At 38.5% G+C, this 13,976-nt stretch overlaps 1 non-coding gene across 1 annotated transcript; it reads right to left on the bottom strand.

Annotated features, from left to right (window-relative positions):
• Positions 1-5,088: 5,088 nt before the first annotated feature.
• On the bottom strand, positions 5,089-5,161 carry trnar-ccg (transfer RNA arginine (anticodon CCG)). The gene has a single exon. It is a non-coding gene; the product is annotated as a tRNA-Arg (tRNA).
• Between the last annotated feature and the right edge of the window lie 8,815 nt (positions 5,162-13,976).

The following is a 13,976-nucleotide window of genomic DNA, read 5'->3' as shown; positions in this document are numbered from 1 at the left end:
TGGGCAGTGTGAGGTGATGGAATTAAACCACTTCAAGGTGTCAAATGATGATAGATTTCCTATTTCACTTTCAGAAGTAAGACTTTGTTCATTGGATTATGAATTATTGTGATTCCATAGAGAGAGGTATAAACCATATGATTTAAGGACACAATAAATCCTCACATACAAGAAAGCAAGTAGCAGTAATCGCTAAATAACCATGTAATTCAAATTGATGTCCAGAGAGAGGCAGCAGTGCATGCTTACATAGTGGGTGTGCAATGGAAGGACATCAATGAGTGTGTGTGTGTGTGTGTGTGTGTGTGTGTGTGTGTGTGTGTGTGTGTGTGTGTGTGTGTGTGTGTGTGTGTGTGTGTGTGTGTGTGTGTGTGTGTGTGTGTGTGTCAGATAGTGAGTAAAGGGAGAGTGAGAACAGCTCAAACAGCAGAATGCATCTCTTTTTTTTTGTCTGGCGGCTTCATGTTGATGTGAGTGACAGCTGTACTCAGCATGTGTACAGTTTAGAGCCTGTGGGTCTCAGATTATCTGGGTTCTGACACTTGAATGACACATGATAACGTGCAAAGTCCCTTTTAATATAGTTAATTAACACATGTCCAGTCCGGACTTTGACTGGGACTTTGGCTTGGATCGAATACGTTTTGATCAAGTAAAATTAGAAACCCTTCTAGATATTGATTTAAATATGACAAGATTAATCTCACCACAACTCAAATATAGTGTAATCCCAAAGCAACCAACTGGCTGTCATTTGCAAAAAGCGGCACACTGTCTTAACAAACTCATGTTGTCTTGAAATTGCAGACCCTGAGTGACTCGCTGGATTTTTCTTACATTAGTAAAAAGCTGTACAGAAGTAACTCATGCCCTATAATAATTAACTTTCTCACTTTCCCTGTTTATTAACCAAAAGAATAACCTGCAAATTCAAGATCATTTACACTTTACTACAGTATTTGTACATTTAATAGTGTCTGTGTGTCAAAAACCCATAAAATAACCAAAGTGTGAAGTTGTTAAGTGCGACAGCCTGGGGGTAAGACGGGATATACAAAGTCAATTTTGTTTTTGGTATTTCAATGGGATTAGATGAAAATGACAACTCCAGCCTTACTGTATTATTATTATTTATTTATTTACAAGCAGCAATATCCTTAACAATTTGTATAAAATAATAAGTCAGAGAAAATAGGATTTTTAATTGGCTAATTATGAATACGAATTTCAATTAAACTTTCTTATTCTGGGTACATTTATCCTCTAACAGTCATTTGATAAAAAATAAATGAAAGCAGTATTTTTGTAGGATAGGCTGCTTTTATTCATGGTTTTAATTGGGCTTTAAAGTCCAGTCACCATAAATTCCAACAACCCATTCAAGCAAGTCACTAACCATTATTTATAGCTTAGAGGTTGATGTTGTTATCCTGAAATAAAAGTTAGACCCCCATTAATAACCCATTAAGATCGATACATTAGACTAAATCTGCCGATGCCCCAGGAAACTAAAAAAAGGTCAACATTTTTGTGATTTCTTAAAACTTAGAATTTCTTAGAGACCAATGTTGAGGAGGGCTTTCCCTGGATCTGACTAAGCATCATGCTGGAGCTTAGTGACACAATGCTTTCTCTATTAGTTGCTTTTAGTCACTCTCTTGTACAAATGCATGTGTGCACAGTCAAATACCAGGGTTGTGAGGTTTACTTAACATGATTCCATTAAAACTGACTGGTGACTTGAATCTGTAGCCTTATCTAAGTATCACAATAATAACGTAATGTCACTTCAATGCTCTCTGTTCATTTTGGATTACCTAAATATGCTAAAGAATAATGTAACCTTAGAAAAGAAGAAACCAAGATATTTAGGATCAAAAATATGAAATATGTACTCTGCTCTGCTATGAAAACCTGCCTTTCATTAAGCATATTAAGGCAGTATACACCAACAATGACAGTGCAACAACCTCATGAGCACATACTGCTGTTTGAAAAGACAGAAGTAATATCTGATCTGACAGAACATGATCCATTAGAGTTTTATACATTCACACACACAAGTTCACCTACTGAATTAAAGAAAGAACAAATGAACCAAAGAAAGTACAAACTAAGAAAAATCTTAAGCAATTTTAGGCAGTACATGTACAGATTCCAGCTTATGGTATTAGCCTACAGAACAGTACAGCTAAAAATAAGAATTAAAATCCCTTTCTTACACAAGAAACTAAATAAGCTCTTTTTTATTTCAATTTTGTTGCTATGCTGCATGTACTGTATCTCGAAAGGTCTTAACATATGTATGATCTGAGGGGAATTTCTTGTTGTTGATTTTTAAGTTGTGATGTGTGCCATTTTCTGAAGCACTTTGAGGTGCACATGCTGTATGAAAAGCACTGTATAAATAAAGCTTTATTATTATTATTATAGTTTAATTTTAAGTAACATTGTGATCCTTCTTGTTATTCCTAATTTTTTAAAATGCATCAGTTATCTGATTATGTCTTTTCTTATGTAACTGAAAGGGAATACAGTAATCTTTTTTTCTGTATCCTGATTAAGTAATCCTGTTACATGTACTGTTATCCATTACTCCCCAAGCCTGGTGAACACACAAAACACACAAAACCACACCATGCGGCATTCACAGTTTAACCACCCATTCGTTCCGCTCTCCTCTATCTGCCAAATTCAATTTAGTCTGTTTTCACAAATAAATAGGGATCAAGCCCAATTCAGGATGGTTTCCAAAATGGACGGAGGCAGGAGGATGTCGATGGAGGAAGTGAAAGAGAAAGCGGAAAACAAAGAGTCCAACACAAAGTGTCTGAGATTAGACGGAGTGGAAAACAAATGAGGTAAGCATTTGAGCAGAAGTCTGAAGGAAGGACAAATTGAAAATGAACATCATTTAGATGCAAGGATCACAGAAACCAAACAATCTGAAATCTACTTGAGGATATAGCTGCCAAAGAAATGGAAGGATTTCTTGGGGGTAAAATAAACACATCTGTCATCTTTACGGTTCCCATAGAAACATGTGAGAGAGTGAGCTACACACGTTGATGTGGACATGTGCGCATGGCTCAAGGCCCCAGATTTTTCACCTAACAGGTCTCACACAGAGACAACACACTTCACATGCTGCACTGCTCACACATGCAGCCCAGAGGAGCAGGGTCCTAGACAATTAAGGGCACTGAAGGGTTCCCTTTAAATGGACACGATGTGGTAAAAGACCCTCTTGGGTGCCTTTCACGGACAAAATGTGATGCAATACTTCCTTTTGTCTGTCAGTCCAACGTAAAATATGTATTTCATGCCCTCAAGGCCTTCCTTACAATGGAGATGCAGGGCCCTTTATGCTGCCCCTTTGCCGGATACCTTTCTTTCCGCTGGTGCCAGTCAATGTAGCTATCTGACAAACCGACCAGGCAGATGAATACAGAACAAGACAAATACAAAGAGACGTCTGATAAGTGACCTATATGTGAGTTATCCTTTCTGTAGTGGAAGAGACGGAGAGAATGAGAAGGGTTTTAAATGCTTCTCAATGTCTGCACCAAATCGGACTCTCCATGACAGGCTTCTCTTCAGACCCCAGGGGGGAAATGAAAGAGGGAAAGAAAGACATGAACTGCATATAGTATGGCTAGCATTGCATCCAAAATCTCTCAGAACTAGAGAGCAGTTTGACTGACGCACACACACACACACACGATAAAGGATTGAATCCTTATGAAAAAGACTTTAGGGATCATTGAAATCCAAACTCCACTCATCTATCCTCCAACACGTTTTTGTCCAAAACCTGCAGATATTCTCCAAATATGGGTATTACATCAACAGCTACAGGGTCCTTCAACCACCAACTTTGTTTCCCTGCCGAGCAATTTGTTTTTCTTTAATCAAAAGATCAAATTAGAAAGACTGCTGCATTATTAGACTTCTTGTCCTAAGGCTCTTTTGCTGTGGAGCTTATTTACAGTATTCACAGTCTGTGCCGGACCTTGAAAATGTTCTGGGACATTGTGTGATCACAAAAAAATTCTATATTTAAAATCTATTAACTCTAAGTTGTTTAATCCATTCTGTTTTTCCTTGCCTGAATTTGAAAGGATAAGTTGAGTAAGTAAAAACTGCAAACACATAACAGGTAGCTGTGCAGGAGGATGTGGGCCGTGTGAAATCTGGCATGGAACATTTATTCTGGCAGCAATGCTTGCCCAAATATTAACTCTGCATGATGTGCCCTCTTTATCTGGATCGAAACAGAGGAGTGGATCAAATCAAATGTCTTTTATTAAAACATTAGATAAACTTAGATGATAAATATGTTCTGTCTGCTTATCTAAAACAAAATGTCAACTAAATCCAACCTCATGCCCCTCTTTATTACTTTTCCACAGGTACTTCAGTTCCCTAAATGTGCTTCTTTATACTACCGCAACTGATCAGAGTGGTGAGGCTCATACAAAGTTGTGTGCCGGTTGAATAAATACATTAGCTTAAAGGTGTTAAAATACTTTGAAGAGCTGAAGGGGAGTGTAGAGTTGTGGGATGATTGCCTGACATTACAAGGGAACCATTTCAAACTACACATAGACATGTGATCCAATATTAATATTGAAACCTTGATGTATTCAGTTTTTTACAAAACATATTATTCTTCTCCATTCATAGAAGCTAGGTGGTAGGTATATAACATATCCTGTAACCATTCAAATAAAGTCAAAATAAACTAAACCTTTGTCCTCTGGCTAACCACAAAGAGAGAGGAGTGGTGAATTAACTCAAGCTTACACGGGACACTATTCATGACTGACAATATGGAAGTATAGACAAAGTGTACAAAACCAAGAGGTGAACTTTGTTTATTTTACATCATCTCACCCCGACTATGTTTTATATGATATCCACACATATAAACATAAGATTGTACACTCAACTTAATATTGTGATCTCTTTATGCTCCTTTACTGCTTCAATTAAAGACTCATTAAGCTTTCAAGCGCACATCCATTTGATTGGGTTTTGGGCCTGTTTTGATGAACACTGGAGGGTTATTGCAATTATATCCCAAGTCAACCCAGGTGGGACTTGAACCCACAATCCCCAGCTCCGGAGGCTGGTGCCTTATCCATTAGGCCACTGGGCCACACAACATAGTTTCCCCTCAAACAATAAATTGCATGTACTCAATGTAATAACTTATATTAGCATACTTTTGTGGCATTATTTTTTCTAAAAATAAGACACACACACACATTTTACTGATTACGTGTCCCAGTTATTACTGTACTCGCAGCAGAAATTGGTTAAAAAGTTGCAAAGATTATCCTGCTGACTCTTCTGATGTCAGAATTTCTGATTCCACAGGAACTTGCACAAATCAACATGACACCGATCAAGACATCAAAGGAAACAGACATCCTCACTCAGATTGCTCCTCCTGAAAAACAGATTTCACAGTTGGTATGTAGATTTTATACCTTCCAATAAACAACAGTGTTTTGATACTGTATTGAGCTGATTGCCTGTCTACTTTCAAGGACTGTAAAAAAAGGTTCCCTTTGAGGCAAACTTCACCTATCCGGCAAAACGCCTGATCAGAAAACATAGTCGTATTGATTTTGTAGCAAAGATATTTTGTTAGGGTCAATATGGAGATTGCCTTACTTCTGCATTCTCTCTCATGCTTTCCTGTACACATAATCACTTGGATTGTTGTTGTTATAACTTGATGCACCAACAAAACAAATACAGAAAGTAGTGCAGAACCCCTTACAGAGAGCTGACTTCAAAATCTTTCACGCGTGAAAGAAGAAAAAGTGTCCTCTTTTGGGAAAAAGGGATCAGGTAATGTCATCTCCTTTATTTCCATTTTGAATGAGTCCATTATTGCAGTTACCATATATACACACATTTGCTTCTTAGCACATGGCCATGTTTAATTATTATTGTTATTAGTGGAATTGTGGAGGTAACACTGGGTTTCTTTATAAGAAAGGTGAAGAGGATTTTATTATCAACAATTAAACTGAGTATTACACTATTTGTTGAATTTAGATTTAGTGAATCTTGGAGCAATAAACCAACACATATCTATAGTTTGCCACATGTACTACTCATATTAATGTGCAGTTCCCAGGAAATCAGTATGCAGTCCCATACAATGACATTGTAACCTTTGTGTCACAGTAAACGTAATCAGTGCATCCGAAATATATCACATAGCAGCACAAATAGCACTGCTACAGTTTTTGTGATTAACACTAATGAGGTTGACAGTGCTCTGAACACACTTGGAGCTTTGGACTCCTCTCACTGGTTACCATCGTAATTGCAGGTCAATGCTGATGTCACGTTATCCACGGTGACTCACTGTCTGCCATCAATGCTCTCTCTCTCTCTTCCTGCTCCTTTCCTCTCTCTCTTTCTAAACTGGTCATCCAAGCTCCACCTAGGGACATTCTGTTAAGCATGATCAATAGGTCACACTCGTCACACTCGAGTCAGGCTTTCCCTGTTTCTCTCCTCTACTTGATACTGACAGATTGACTTTAAACAGACAAATACCCTTTGCTAGTTCTGAGAGATTTTACCTCCTACTGGCATATCTGTCCCGATCTGATCTCTCTCGTGTTAATGTCCAACGCTCTCCCCCATCCTCCATGTTCCTTCCTTGGCTCTTTCCTAAGGGACCAGCAAGCCAAGACTTAACAGAGCTTATCCTAAAGCTGTTTTTTGCCGCTGCTTCCTTTTTTCTTTGTTGGAATAACTTTTCAAAAGCAAAGAGGTAGGACACGAGACAGTCTGAGTAACTAAATGAAGTTGCTGCACAAATCAATGTCAAAGCCAATAAAATAAAATAAAAAACTGCACTGTTAGTGGTTATTGGTTAAGACCATGTGCTCTGTGATGAGCATTTATTCCGTATATTCTGTGAAGTTCACCTTTAGAGTAATTGGCTATTGCTTTTATCAAGACTTACCTTTTATCGAGCATAGAGAGAAATGTATGTTCCATTAAATTACAGGCAAAAAGGATAAAGACAGAATGACGTTAAAACAAATCTGAAGAATTTGAGGCACAAAACAGAGATGAGGACAAACAATGATACGTCAAATTAACAAGAACTTCAAGTCCAGAAAGGTGTTCAGGAAATTCAGTTTCATTGGGTGGGAGGATGTATCACAGCTTATGCTTGCCATGTTGGAGTGGTACATCTGGTAACAAGCAAACAGTCAGCCAGAGCGTCCCCACTATTTGAGAGGGCTGAAGGAACACATAAACCATGCTGGGAGATATTAGCAAAAGGTTTTTACCATGGTTATTGAATAACACGTTAAATCTAAGTCTGTAGGCGTACATGAGGAGGTTGTGAGTGGCATTTTAGAAAACTAATCCCCTGACACCTTCTTTTCAAAGTAGGTCACAAAATCCTTCAGGAAAAACACAAATGCCTTTGAGTGTTTCAGGAGATTAGATTTGTGAATTGGATTTTTTAACCTTTGTTTAACAAGATAAAAACAATTGACATGAAATCTTTTTCCAAATGGTGATTTACCAGAGAGGCAGAAAAGTCAAATGCATTCAAACATCAATCACAAATGTAGGGATTTAGAGATTGATGGATGAGACGGAGACGTTCATGGACTTTCTCTCCACTCCACTCCGCTTTACAATTAAAACTTTATGCGCTTGGATTTGAGGCTTCAAGGCTTGGGCAAAGTTTGAAAATATACTTGTTTGCTGACAAATCCTCACTCATTTATGAGATCAATATCAATTTCTAATCACTCGTGTGATGTGATGTTTGCGCTAAAGTAGACTGAACATAAAGACCTGCTTTTGTACTGGCTGTTAATAGATGCAATCCGTAGTGCCCACACCTATTATTATTTGCACTAACATTGTCATTGTAAGGCTTTGATCTGTCTTTCAATGATAGTGGAGGAAGAAGTACTTTGTTCTTTTACTTAAGTTAAAGTAATTATACTACAGTGCAGAAATACTCTGTTACAAGCAAGAGTCTATACATACTTAAAGTACCAAAACTAAAAAGTGTAGAATGGGCCTTTATGGAAATATAGATATTATATCACAGGAATATAATTATTGATCCATTCATTCGTACATCTTTTACACGTTGCACATGGTAAAGGTGGAGCCAACTTTAAAGGCAACTTTGATAATAGGAACTTGCAAATATTGCAAAAATGTTCTTGTGTAGATGTACTTAGTAGATGTACTTAGTTACTTCCAGCCACTGTTAGTTAGGATGAGTACACACAAGGCCATTTGAAACTCTTTGAGTAAATTGTCTTATTGCGTTTATCAGTGGAGACCTGTGCACATACAGCCTGTGGAAGTGTGGGGAACCACCTGCATAAAAAAGCCCCTTAAGACACTAATTTCTTTTCCTCAGGAGTCCTGATTCTAGCTTGAACACTGAGAAAAGAAGCTGTTCCCACGCCTCTGCCTTTAAATCACTAATCTTCTTGAGACAGATGGTGGGAGCGTGTGTGGTCTAGTGTGCGAATCCGGGTATGTGTGTATAGGAGCAATAGGATGTGTGTAGAGGAGGAGGATGGCTTACAAAAGGCTTTCCTATATGTTTACTCAATCAAGTAATGATAGGGGCTTAATCATTGATTGTGATGTATAAGTCAATGAAAACAAGCTTATCCTCAAGATGGAAATGGCGTGCTGCAGGGAGGGGAATCATTTCATAATAGCTTAACTAAACCCTTTTGCTAATTTTAAAAATAAAGTCATTCTATTTGCTAAATTTCGAGGCACATGATTACAACATTAAGAATCACCCGATATATATCTTGGCCCAAATAAGTTCAAGAAAAAAAAGGTCAGCATCAATAATGTCATGATTTCCAGTAAATGAGTGTGCATGATGTAAGCAATGATTTAAGTGTTAATTCATGACATAAAGAAAACCAACATGCTGACTATCCCTCAACATACAGAAAGTGTTGAAAGCTATCTTAAACAATTCAGCCTTAACCTTGACTTTTGCAGGCTGATGTTTCATCAGTGTCTTGTTTCAGGCCTTGATTTAGCAAATGGTACAGAAATCACAGAGACAAGCGGTAGGAAAAGCGACAGGACCAGTGCAGAGAAATCACAGGACTGACATTTTTTGTATATCTTCTATCGATTGAGCAGCACAACAGCAGATGTTGGCGTGTGTGTATTTGTAAAAGGTACTGTTGAAACACTGCCTGGGAAAATGATTGACAGAGAGAGAATGGGCAGCTAAAAAATATTAAAACACAAAAAGAGGAGTGGAGAAGTCCAAACAATGAAAGGGTTGAAGTACAATTGCTTACTAGATTTAGTTCCCATCCGAGGAGTGTAGTATAATAGCAATTGATCGATGTTTAAAACGAGTGAGTGAGAGTTGTTTAAGCCCTGCAGTGAAAGGCCACTTAAGCTAATAGGGGCCACTTTTGAAATGTGGCCCCTATCATATGACTGAGGTCAGAAAGCAGTGTGCATATTGACAAAGCTGTGAAGATATTCTGTGCTAGACAGCTGCAGAGGATTTATTCATAATGATGTGTAACAGAATAACAGCGCAGCGTAGAGACCGAAACAGAGTTGATGAGGCAGGGATGTGTAAATCTGCTGGATTATGTGTCCTTGCACGAGTGATGAATTGAAGATGACAGTGACACAGAGGACACCTTGTTCACTCTAAAAACTGACAGGTAACCTCCAGATAAATGTCATGTTGTCTGTCAGCAAATCTCTTATCTGTCATTGTTAAAGAAGTTGGATTTCCATGCATGCATGCATGCATGCATACATCCTTTAAGTATTCAGCATATACTAAGGTCGAGCAGCTGAGGTCTCATTTCAGTCACGCTCCTTGCAATGTCAAACAAGCCCATGTGAGCAAAAGCAGTGGAATGGAGAGTGGGAATGGGCACAGTACGAGGCCGAGTCTCTCCATGCTTAATGACCTGATAAATAATGAATCTAATTATGAAGTGGTCCAAACTAATGAGATTTCCGCCACCCTTTTTCTAATTAGCCCATTATCAATTCCACTTACTCACAAATGATAAACTCTGCATAATCATGGACGTTGAAGCTGTTCCTCCTGCTAATACGTGTTCATGATGACACTTCCTGTATGTGTATGTCGTTGTCTAACAACTGTATTTTGCCCATGAGAAATGTGAACTTTGCTCTATTTCACAGTTGCTTTCCCAGCTGCAACTTCAGCATTGACAACATCTATATCTTAGCATCAGTTCTCTTCTGCATGATTACAGTTGAAAAGCTTTGTGGGTCAAAGTGACAAAAGACAAAGACCAAAAACATGCCGTTCTTTCCTTTCGAGATGTCGTGACTCAGTGGTGGATGTGATGGAAACTTCTGAAGCAATAGTGACAAAACTCAGAGAGACACGGGGAGAGATGGAACTTGATGGTAAACGCTGAAGGTTTATTATGAAGTTACGGCCGGAGAATTGACAAGACAGTTGCTGCAGCCATGAGTTCACACAGCGGTTGCCCGACCAATTCGGTAGATTTCTCACCCCGGTCCCATGTTATCAGCTGGTTCTGAGGGAATAAACAACATTCTGCATAACAACATAGAACAGGCAAAGCACTCAGCTCAGCGAGCGCAGAAGAAACTGGGTCAAAGTTATTGGCCGAGGAAAATATTTCCCCAACAGTGGCCATTATCTAATCTCAATGAAAACATACAAGGTTTTTGTGTTGGACTGGTCCTGGTTTCCTTTTCATACAGTCCCTTCCCTCCAGTGGCTTACGTTTTTATAGCAAAAGTCTATGTATGCCGAGATTAGATTTCATCTACTAAGACAGACTATCCGGGACAAAATAATGGATTGACACAACCGGTGCCTGTTTCATTCCCGATCGAGCCGCAACTCTACAACAGCCAGGACAGGCTTTAAATCAGGGTTAGTAATAGGGTAGTCTAAGGCAAATCAGTATCCACAGAGACTGATGTTTGATGGCAGAGAGTGGCACGTTCATCCAAAATGTTCCCTCAATCTGCTTTCATAGAGTGCCACCACATATTGAAGGGTTATTGGGGAGGAATCAGTGCCTGAGGGTTACCAGAACAGCATAGATGCTTGACATAATGTTTTAGACTTCAGATTTATATTTAACCAGCTGCATTAGTATTTAGGCCCCTAGGCCAACATGCAGTAGATGATCCGATTACCAGTTGTACAACATGGTTGTACACGCATGCACACAGACAAACACATATCATTGATATAATAACAGTCTGTCAGCACACTGTGATTTTTTGCATGAGCTACTCAGATAAACACGGACCTTGCTGTAACATGAAGGCAGCAGCTTATTTGACTTATTAATTCTTGTTGACAGTAAACTATGTGTTTCAGCCTAGCACAAAGGATGAGGGACGAATTTGGGTCATCCCCAAACCAGCCTCCAACTCCACTCTGCTGCTGCAGCGGTATGATTCATCTTTTTGTCTATCCAACAGACTGTCACATTGCTCCAAAGTGACTGCCTTTAGGACATATTTTAGAAGATGTTTTTGTTAATAGATGCTTGCAGGTGTGTATGTTATTATACATAACTATACATGTGTTGATTTTGCATTCATGTTTTGCATGAAAAGTGACAAAAGGTGTTTTTCCTATCCTTTTCCCACAGAAAATACTCATTACACTGAGCTCTGGAAGTTAGGAAACTAATTGTTCGATTATAAAGTTTGCAGTTCTGAAATTGTATTAAACATTTTAAGATTTTTTAGTTTTACCATTATCATCAGGAACATCATGGCCACAGATAATCAATTTACAATCTACATTCCTTGGTGATGCATTAAATCACATTTTAGATCTCAGATGCAATTGTATACCATGCCACAATCTTCTTAGGGGGGTCACCGTTTTTTGAACTTAACAGTTCTCCTGCCCCCGCCCGAATGTACCAGTGAAAATCTCATCATGATTTGATTCAGTGATTTACCGTTACTCATGGAAAATGAATGGGAGGCAGTGTCTCCACAGCATCTGGCACAGCCTCACACAAAGGCTGTTGCAGATTCATTTAAATGAAGATGTTCGTAAGAGATAAGTTCAGATAACAAGACACTGAATTTTGTGCATGAAAGAAAACCATTAATTGTAATAAATCACATTAAGATAAGGCCACTAAGTGATTTGATTAAATTGAAAAAGACTTACGTATTACGTAGAAAAAACCCCAAAAGCCTGGCAGAGCTTGTTACCTAACAAATGATGTAATGGTTGCTGTTTGGTACGTAGTGTGTGTATGTGGCAGATGTTTCTCTGTCAAAACTGATGAATGATGTCTGTTATTTCTGCTTTATCTTTTAATGTATTTTATCGACAGCCAAAACATAAATCATTAACAGAACAACAAGAGGATGACAACTAAAGGGGATTACAAGGACAGTGAGTAGAGGCCAGGTAACAAAACATGTTTCAATGGATCAGAGGAATGTGTGTGTGGGGTGTATGTGGGGTGTATGTGTGTGTGTGTGTGTGTGTGTGTGTGTGTGTGTGTGTGTGTGTGTGTGTGTGTGTGTGTGTGTGTGTGTGGGGGGTGTATGTGTGTGTGTGTGGGAGGGGGGACAAAGCAGACCATTCAACCGCATTGTTTGTTAGCTAGGTCACTTTTGGGAAACTATACATAATTAATGTTTGTATTCAGTCAAACACTGATGTCTGTGATTGCTGTTTCTAAAAGTCTGTTGAAGGAGGGAAACATAACTTTTTACCCATTAACTGCAACTATTATTAAATGTGCTCTGGTAATTGCTAATGTTACCATTTATCCATGCACCAGTAATTATTTTATTACTGGACCCCCTAAATTCTTATAATTGATGTTCATATTCCGTCTGATGTCTGTAATTGCAATTTCAAAATTTATTGAAGCATGCAAACACAATTATCCACCCACATGTTACACCTATCAATAAATGTGCTCTGGTGATTGTTAATGTTACCTTCTTTACATGGACCTCTTGGACCTCTTAAACTCCTGTTGATTGAACACCCTGGGTTAAAACTTTTTTGGTAAAGATATAGTCTTTCCTTCCGCATTTGTTAGTAGGATACCTTCCCTATCCACTCGTTGTCAGATGTGAAGGTTTACTTTTTGTACATCAAGCTTACACAAAAGTGCTGTAGGATTCTCTGTTGCAGCCATGTGCCATGAGGAGGTAAGAAGCTCCTGTGCTGATGAATCACCGCCTTGGATTAAAATCGTAAAATCACACCTCTTGGTAGAAATCTTGAAAAAAACATCTATCATTTAACGGTGAAGGCAAAGCATTCTTTAAAAAATGGCTGCTGCAGTCTACATTTTTAATTGATTACTCCTTGTCACTACCGTACATCAAGGTCACTGTCAGACAGATAGGTTGCACGGTCAAGACCAAATACAATATATTGAGCAGTCCAGTTAGTGTGAAAAACTAGGTAGTATTTTATTACCAAGTGTTCTTGACAGCATGGACACCTATAGCTTTGATCTCTCAGGATAAAAGCCTCTTAAATCCAGCACACCAGGGCACAAAACTGAAGCCAATTTTTTTATCTGTTCTGGGATTCACTTTGGCCCACGGTGTGCGCATGCATTCCCATGCACAAACTTACAAAAGCACAACTACTTAAATACAAGGGCATCTTGTCAGAAGTAGATCCATACCAAGTGCTTGGCCAAGGCCCTGAAGCAATGTGACTTTGTTTGAATATATTAACCAGTTTATTTGGCTCAACTAAGTCTGAATCACGACTCTGAAATTAGTCCAAATTATTCATTGTAGGTATATTTTGCTGCTTCACATTAAGGGGAGTACAACCACAGAAAAACACAGAGCTGATCTCGCTCTGTTGGTTATTCTATCCTGTTGTATATTATATCTTGTTCACTGTATGATAAAATAATGTTGAGAAAAATCAA

This window comes from Eleginops maclovinus, chromosome 5 (assembly GCF_036324505.1).
Source record: "Eleginops maclovinus isolate JMC-PN-2008 ecotype Puerto Natales chromosome 5, JC_Emac_rtc_rv5, whole genome shotgun sequence".
In the NCBI taxonomy this organism is placed as follows: Eukaryota; Metazoa; Chordata; class Actinopteri; order Perciformes; family Eleginopidae; genus Eleginops; species Eleginops maclovinus.
Note: the sequence above shows the minus strand (reverse complement) of the source record. Positions and strands in the feature narration are given on the sequence as shown.